General features: G+C 39.3%; 1 long non-coding RNA gene across 1 annotated transcript; it reads right to left on the reverse strand.

Moving 5' to 3' along the window:
- Window positions 1-5823: 5823 nt before the first annotated feature.
- LOC118966093 (uncharacterized) lies at window positions 5824-7910 on the reverse strand. The gene is made up of 3 exons (XR_005053323.2): window positions 7697-7910; window positions 7556-7582; window positions 5824-6149 (listed from the first exon to the last, which is right to left on the reverse strand). It is a non-coding gene; the product is annotated as an uncharacterized LOC118966093 (long non-coding RNA).
- Window positions 7911-9126: the final 1216 nt, after the last annotated feature.

Consider the following 9126-nt stretch of genomic DNA (forward strand, 5'->3'; position numbering starts at 1 on the left):
GCTGTGTAGTGGCTTTGCTGGCGTGCATCCCCCCAAAAAAATGTTTGTCCCACCAAGATTTACATGCTAAAATTGCTACTGTAGGCCTATGAATTGATGTGATAGTAGGGTAGACTACCTATTTGATACAGCAACAGCTATACGACCGTTACCTCTGTTAACGCCTGGTATAATGCAGGGCTTGGAGAAGCCTACTTACTGGCTGTTGACTGTTCTGTATTTTTCATCATTACATTTTTAATTTAGAAACGGATTATTAATAGTCTAACATGCATTTGTCCTGGAAATGTAAACCTAAAATTAAGTTAGTAACATAATTTTAGGATTATTAATTGTCTGCACTTGTAATGAAAAACGTAACCCTAAAATTAAATTGTTCTGAGAATATTTGACCGCACCAATCAGTATAACGCCTCAATCACACCGATAGTAGTCTTGCACAAAATGGTACGCAGCATCATCTGGATTTGTGCAACAAAGGTTCAACATTCACCATTTCTGTTAAGCCGTCTATGCATACATTTTGACGCATACGTTCGATAAATCGAACGTATGCACCACACAGAACGCACAGCAACTGCCTCTGCAATGCAATGCTGCAAAAGGCAAATGCTCTGCTGCAGCTTTCATACAGAAGGGAACATTTTGACATTTGACGTATGGTTGATGAGAAACTCCATATTGCAAATGTACGGTCCCTTACTAGACGTCCGCGAACGTTTGTAAAATTTGCGGACGGCGGTGGGCCGTGCACGGGGGCCAGATCTTCCGGGAAGTCATCGAACGAAGTCTCTCGGACATTCGTTTTCCGTTTTATAAAATGTTCAAATTTTGGTCATTTTTCCACTGTCCCGGTAAATCCCAACAGAGGGCGAATGGAATCATATTGCAAATGTACAAAACATTACCAATCACGACATAGTATTTTCTCCTAAACGGAAAAGACTTCGAAGACGAAACTTGGTGAGCATAGGTTTGGCATAATGGGCAGATGGCCCCGAACAAGATGGCATCGAGGCCTCAACGCTTTTTGAGTTATGGCCATTTTTCTGGGATTAAAGGTCAAAAACAAACATAGAACGCTGATTTGACTGCTTCACGTCAAAGTACATGAACCTACGGTGTCAAGAAAAAAAGAACCAGCCATTTATCTATCGTAATTTAAGAGAAATCGTACTATGTACAATTGGTGATGTTCAATGTTGTTGGCTATAAATGATCGTTCAGTTTGGTCTCCTAAACAAAGCTCTTATTTCGTCCTTGGTACAAAATGGTACCAAGACATTACCCCCACCCTATGATATATATCAAATTGTCATTTAGATACAACCAATTCTAAATACAACCAATCCTCCATATCAACAGGCATATATCAAATCCATCCTATCTTGACAAGATCACAGAGACACACTGACTGGCACACAGACATTGTGGAGCCAAGAGATACACGCTTGACCTCTCCCCTCTCTCCGGCCCAAACAACTTAGTCTTGACATAGAACAGATACTGCAACCCTGCCACAGTATTATACAAAAATAACATTCTGATGAGAAGTAACTTACAAACATATGATGAATATAAAACATCTTACCTATGTTACCACCTAATTCTGATTATTCCCCAACACACCCAAAAGGTGTTTTGCCATACCCAACCTGCAGTTTGATGGAAATAGTGCATTCAACCCTATGTAAATCAGTCAGTGAAATATGTGATAGTTGGCTTCTAAACGAGTTGGAAAAAGTGGGTGTGGTGTCAGTTTGTATCAGTTTGGTGTCAGAATGATATCTAATTGACTGATGGACGGTGACTTGCTGGCTGGCTTTTGTCCATTTGCAATATGTTTAAACAGTGAGGTACCATCACCAAAGTGACATTCTGAAATCAACCCCAACAAGCGATGGAGAGGAACCAGAATCACTGCCCGGCCATCCCGAGTTCATCGGGCCAGTCAATTGCGCATTCCTGAAGTTTTTTTGAGCATGTCAAATTCGTGATGGTAAATGCTCATTGAAACATATTGCAAATGGACAGCCGTGCGCCTGGTGATTGGAACGGGTTACCAGGATACATTTTTTATAATGGTTTTAAATGCCTTTAGGGGTGTGCAAGGGGTCCACGGTTAGGTAGGGAGCATCCCCCATCCGTGCCCATCCAATAGGGGGCACCCCTAGTCATTTTGGACATTTTTCAAAAACCGTTAAAAAATGAAAGAGTCCCACTTCTCTCATGTCACCATCGAGCGATGGAGAGGAAACACTAGCACTGCCCGGCCATCCCGAGTTCACCGGGCCAGTCAATTTTGCATTTCTGCAGAATTTTTGAGCATGTCAAATTCATGATGGTAAATGCCCATTGAAACATATTGCAAATGCACAGTACATTTGCAATATGATTCAACAGTGAAAAAACATCACCAAATGGACATGATGAAATCAACACAACGAGCGATGGAGAGGAACCACTATCACTGCCCGGCTATCCCGAGTTTATCAGGCCAGTCAATTTTGCGTTTCTGCAGAATTTTTGAGCATGTCAAATTTGTGATGGTAAATGCCCATATTGCAAATGGACCTGGTGATTGGAACGGGTTACCAGGAGCACATTTTTAAAATGGTTTTTAATGTCATTACGGGGTAGCAAGGGGTCCACGGTTGGGTAGGGAGCCAATAGGGGCGGCCCTTGTCATTTTGGACATTTTTCAAAAATTGTTAAAAAACAACAGAGTTGTTGATCATACATGACAAACAGACCATATAGGTTGATTCATGGCTCAACATAGTGCTATATATCATTTGGGCAGTATAAATGCCTTTTGGACATGGTTCACTGACTTTTGGGTTTGTAAACCGACTTCCTATGATCGTACATGACAAATGGACTTAACATCCTGATTTGGCACTTTCAAATCTTTCATATTGCATTTGGACATTTCTAATGGCATTTGGCAAAGAAAAAAAAAGTGAGTTTTGACTTCCTATGAAATCATATTGCAAATGGACAAAACATATGCCTTACGGACAAGTAAAAAAAAAATAGGATAATCAAATATGACAAAAGTATGTTCATACAGTTCTTATACATGTGTAATTGGCAAAAGAATCGAAAGAATTTCAAAAAACGGTCCAGAAAGCACTTTTTTAAGGGGGTGATAAGTTTTTGGAAAAATGTTCACATTTTCGACTTTTGACTTCCTATGAAATCATATTCCAAATGGAATGGACAAAACATATGCCTTATGGACAAGTAAAATATATATTATTTGAATTATGATAATAAAATATGACTAAACTATGTTGATACAGTTGTTATACATGTGTATTTGACAATTTTTTTTTAAGAATTTCGAAAAACGGTCCAGAAAGTACTTTTTAAGGGAGTGATACGTTTTTTAATTTTTTTTTAAACATTTTCGACTTTTGACTTCCTATGAAATCATAATGCAAATGGACAAAACCTTTTGGACAAGTAAAAAAAAAAAATTCCGATAACAAAATTTGACTAAAGTATATTGATACAGTTGTTATACATGTGTAATTGACAAAAAAAATCAAAAGAATACCCAAAAAACGGTCCGGAAAGCACTTTTTTAAGGGGGTGATAAGTTTTTGAAAAAATGCTAAAATTTTCAAAATGTTACTCTTGGGTCTTGACTTGTGTTACATTTGCAATATGAAAAATTGCAGTGGAGCGCACTCGCCATCTATTGGATTTTTGCAGTGTTACACTTGGCATTTGCCATATGGCATTTGCCTTCAGTTTTGAATGAAACAACGTCCAATTGAGTGGTATTGTACATCGTGTATATGTTTCATACGGTGCCAATAACATCCCATTCATTTTTGTCCATTTCAGGGGGGTGTTCCCTTACATAAACCAATAGCTTTCCGACTGACTAAGAATTGCCCAGTGGAGGAAAAGGTACCCAATTGTCATACTTGAGTAAAAGTAATGATACCTTAATAGAAAATGACTCAAGTAAAAGTGAAAGTCACCTAGTAAAATGCAACTTGAGCAAAATAAAATCAAAAAGTATTTGGTTTTAAATATACTTTTATTTAACAAAGCAAGTCAGAACAAATTTACTGAGAAACAGTGGGTTAACTGCCTTGTTCAGGGGAAAAACTACAGATTTTTACCTTCTCAACTCAAGGATTTGATCCAACAACATTTCAGTTACTGTCCCAACGCTCTAACCACCAGACTACCTGCCGCCCCTAAACTTAGGTATCAAAAGTATATGTTATTGCTAAAATATACTTATGTATCAAAAGTAAAACCAGATGGTACAATGTTTTTAAAATTTACGGATAGCCAGGGACACACTCCAACACTCAGACATCATTTACAAAGTATTTGTGTTTAGTGAGTACGCCAGATCAGAGGCAGAAGGTATAACCTGGGATTTTCTCTTTAAATGCGTGAATTAGACCATTTTCCTGTCCTAAGCATTCAAAATGTAACGAGTACTTTTAGGTGTGAGGGAAAATGTATGGAGTAGAAAGTACATTATTTTCTTTAGGAATATAGTGGAGTAAAAGTAAAAAATATAGTGAAGTACAGATGCCCCAAAAACTACTGTAGTACTTTAAAGTATTTTTACTTAAGTACTTTACACCACTGCAATTGCCTGTATATCTACTGTAGGCCAATGAATAAACGTGATAGTTGGGTACCCTACGTATTTGATACAGCAACACGACCATTACCTCCGTTGACACCTGGTATGTAGACCTATGAGTATTTATTTTGGAGAAGCTTCGTTATTGTAGGCTGTTGACTGTCCTGTATTTTTCCTCAGTGGGCCTAAACTAGTAAATTAGAAATGGATTAATATCCATTTGTAATGGAAAAAAACAAATGTCCTACAAAATAGGCCACCCATTTTCAAACCCACATCACTTGTTTAAAAACAAAGAGTATGCTTGGCTGACATAGTTGAACAGCCTGTAAGACAAGACCGTGCCAGAGAGATGAAACCAGGCCTCCAGGGTAAACCAGTGTGTTCTTGACCATTTGGGGTGCTGGGTTGGAGGTTTAATTTATTTTTCGCATCAACTTAAAAACAAAATGACCTACATCTTGTACAGGCCTACATATGTTTACATGGCGTTAAGTAGAAACCATTGACTACAATACAGTATTCTGTACATGACGTGAAATGAATGGTTTTCCCCCACAGAATTGTCCTTAGTGACAGCCAGGTATCCAGGGAAACTACTTCAAACAAGATATCAATACCCCAGGGCAGTGATTTGGGACATTGCCCTGTGTACGGCACAAGATTTCAGATGGGACATTAAACAGGTGTCCGACCTTTGTCACTAATGATCCCATGGCAATTTCAGGCGCGTTAAACTCAGTGTCCTGGCTAAATACCCAATCTAGTCCTCATACCATGACCACCTAATCATCCCTAGCTTCTGTTTGGCTCATTAATCCCCCAGGTCATCATTTGAAATGATAATGTTCACAGTAAATTTACCTGGAAAACTAAGTTGCACATGTTGCTGTGATACCACCTGTGTTACCACAGAGCAGGGAGAGCCATATATTTAGATAAAGAGCAGTCCATGCACCCCTCACAACCCACGACCCAACAGCTGCGAGAAAATGCAGCATAACCTTTCCTCGGATAGTCACGCTCATAACCCTAGTTCATAGAAAGAAACTGGTTTAAGGGAATCACAATATATGGGTTACCTATAAGAATGTTTGATACGACTAGTCACCAGAACTGAACACGGTCAGCAATAATGGTAAATGGTTGCAGCATGGTAGGAATTACATTCTGGACCCCCTTTCAGAAGCAACAAAGACAACTTTAAACCAAAAACTTTATTGGGAAAGTATAAACAAAAGCAATGGAGTAGGATAGGTTTGGTAGAAGAGTAGAGAATCCAGAATGTCCCCATATCAATTTTCCCAGGCAGGTGTCTCTTGACCAAGACAACAGTAGCACTGTCTCTTTACAGCCTCTCATTGGCATGGATGGCACATCTCAGATCAGACTTTGAACATGAGATCCTTGGTCCCGTGGTGTCCAGAAGGGTCACAGCCATGGTGTTGTAGGGGGAGGCATTCTACTTGGACCTCTGCCTCATCTTTCGCCTCTTGCGCTTCAGCCTGCGCATACGCTTCTTTCTCCACTGCAAGAGAGAACAGAGGCCAATGTTAGATGTAACATTAGCTACTTTTAGATATTGACGAACTGTTAGAACAAATCGCTGAACCCTGATCAAAACTGTCTAGAAGGGATATTGCCATCCTGCACACCCACCCATATAGTAAGGGACCTGTGACTGAAAATATGGCAACAAGCTAGCTAGAATTGCACAACATTTGGCTACAGTAATGAACCAGGACAGGTGATAATCTACTGACAAGGCATGTCCACATGTTCACTACAGAATTAAATTACTTGGTGACAGCATTACTAACGTTAAGACTTTGGCTATACGAACAAGTGCACTCGCATACTCCCTTAGAAACTTAACCTGAAAACACTGCAATAGTACTGTTTGTCAATCTTGACAATAGCCAGAGTACACTTCAAAACAGCCTGAATTACTCAGATGATAGAGTTCTTGAGTGGTCATTAATGTGATGTTTTTGCCGAGGACCTTAGTAGGTTGTAAAACTGCGCAACTAAGACTGATTAAATGTAACCTTTATTTAAGTAGGCAAGTCAGTTAAGAACAAATTCTTATTTACAATGACTGCCTACCCTGGACAGCGCTGGGCCAATTGTGAGCCGCCCCATGGGACTCCCAATCACTGAGCCAGTGCCTGTTCACCACGCTACTATGTGTGAGATGAGAGCTGTTTTTCAGTCACTCAGTTACAGCTTTGATGCACCTTTACTGACCTCAAGGCCAAACAGACTTAAACAGCCATCACTAACAGAAGCTGCTGCCTACATACAGACTTGGACACTAATAAGGATAAATCACATTTTATTGGTCACATGCAAGATATGTAAACATTACTAATCTCATATGTATATATCTATACTATATATTGCATCATGCCTATGCCGCTCTCATTACTCATCTATATAATCATTCAATTATTTTACTTAGATTTGGGTGTAATAGGTAATTGAATTAGGGAATTGTTTGATACTGCTGCACTGTCAGAACTAGAAACAAGCATTTCGTTACACTCGCCAATATCATATGCTAACCATGTGTATGTGACAAATAAAACATGGCCTTAGACCGCTATGACACTCGGGAGCCAAAACGTTTGGTGCAGTATTTCGCAAGAGAAAAAAAATGCGGGTGAACAACGAGTAGTCTATCGTAGAATGACAAAGCACTTCATTGCATAATCCCTAACTATACAAACGATTGTATGTTGTCTTAGAAATTACTACAAGCCTATGCACCGAACTCGATAATCAATGTATTTAAAATGTAGCAGGTGGATGACTACAAAATGCGTGCAGTTATGTCGCAGTTAACAGGCTAGGCAACCAAATCACTTAAAGCTAACTAGCATAGCAACAAGGAAGATGCCTACAAAACAATCGTTTAGAGTGGATAAAATGTACCTTTGCCCTCATGTCGTGGAGGAGTGTCTGTAAAGTAAAGGGAGAAAAAGGTTGATCAGTTGGATGCCTTTTAATTACATTGGATTACTTTGGATGAACATGAGAAAATACAAAACGTGTTAGGTTCAGTATTCAACTTACCTCTACCAGATGGCACCGTCTCCAAGAAGGGCGCCACTAGCGTTCGATCGGTTATTTATACACTGAAATTACGTCATCACTGTTGGACGCTCATACATTCTGGGATATGTAGATTTCATCGGTCATGGGCTGTGTTCGAATACCCATACTAACATACTGTATAACCCTGGCAGACAAGTTGGGAGGAAACGTGGTGGTATCACTCGAAGGGTTACCATTGTAAACGGAAAATACTACGTGCCATCTGTATTCCAGACGCTTTCACCTTAGCAGTTGTGTCTATATAATTTCATCCTAAGGGAATAGCTGTAGGCTTTTATTTTTTTCAGTTTTTATTATCATTTTTTTCCGCACAAAAGAGATCTATTAACATATGCAAAAGCCTACAAGTTATTTTGCCAGCTGACTTTTTAAAAAATCCTGGTATTTAAAAATATATATTTACCTTCGAGGAATGTTCACTCATCAGGTGTTTTGCCAAACAAATATGTACAATAGCACCACACTACCTGAGATTAATAACACTCCCAAAACAAAAAGTTTAGCACTGTTTTTGCATTCTTTGCCGCCTACACAGTGATGACTAGATGCTCAGTAGAGTAGGAAAATGTGAACGCTTTCTATAATGCCTTGGCAGTCATATTCACTGCCCAGGTTACAGCTAAAATCAAGTATTTTGCACTAATTATGTTTTTCATGTGACCGACTTATTTATTTGAAACGTTCTATCGTGTCCCTGTGAAAGGTACCTTGTTCAAGAGAGCGATTAACGATATGCGTAATACAGGGCAGTGGGAAGATAGCAGAACATTGGGAGGCGAGTTACAAGTGGATCGGGAATTCAATGAGGCCTTTGGGAAGGGCTTACATTTTGTGCACTTAAACGTCCGAAGTCTACTACCGAAGATTGATGAGATACGCCTGTTGGTTTGCAAATCAGAGGTGGGTGTCTTATGTTTTACGGAGACATGGTTGGATTCATCTGTTTGTGACTCAGAAATTGAGATAGGTAATTACTCTGTTGTCAGGAAGGATCGGAAGGGTGGGGGATTATGTGCGTTTGTGCTTTTAACGTCAGATCGGATTTAATGCTGATCTGGAGATTGGCTGGATATCTGCCTTCCCAAAACCAAGCGGATTTTGTTGGGGGTGTGTTATAGGCCGCCCAAGCAGAATGCATTCTATGAAGGTCTTAAAATTGTGTTGTCAAACTGTAATGATTCACTGTTGAAGGAAATCATTTTGTTAGGGGATTTCCATATTGATGTCTGCAAAAAGAATAGCCCAACCCACAATGTATTATTGCACTTTTGTAGATCACTTGCTCTGACCCAAATTATAAAAGATCCCACCAGGATATGTGAAACAGTGCAAAGTAATATTGACTTAATATTGGTGTCTGACAAATCTAAAATATCACAGAGTGGAGT

The sequence above is a fragment of the Oncorhynchus mykiss genome, chromosome 9 (assembly GCF_057628025.1).
Source record: "Oncorhynchus mykiss isolate SJ-2025 chromosome 9, ASM5762802v1, whole genome shotgun sequence".
In the NCBI taxonomy this organism is placed as follows: domain Eukaryota; kingdom Metazoa; phylum Chordata; class Actinopteri; order Salmoniformes; family Salmonidae; genus Oncorhynchus; species Oncorhynchus mykiss.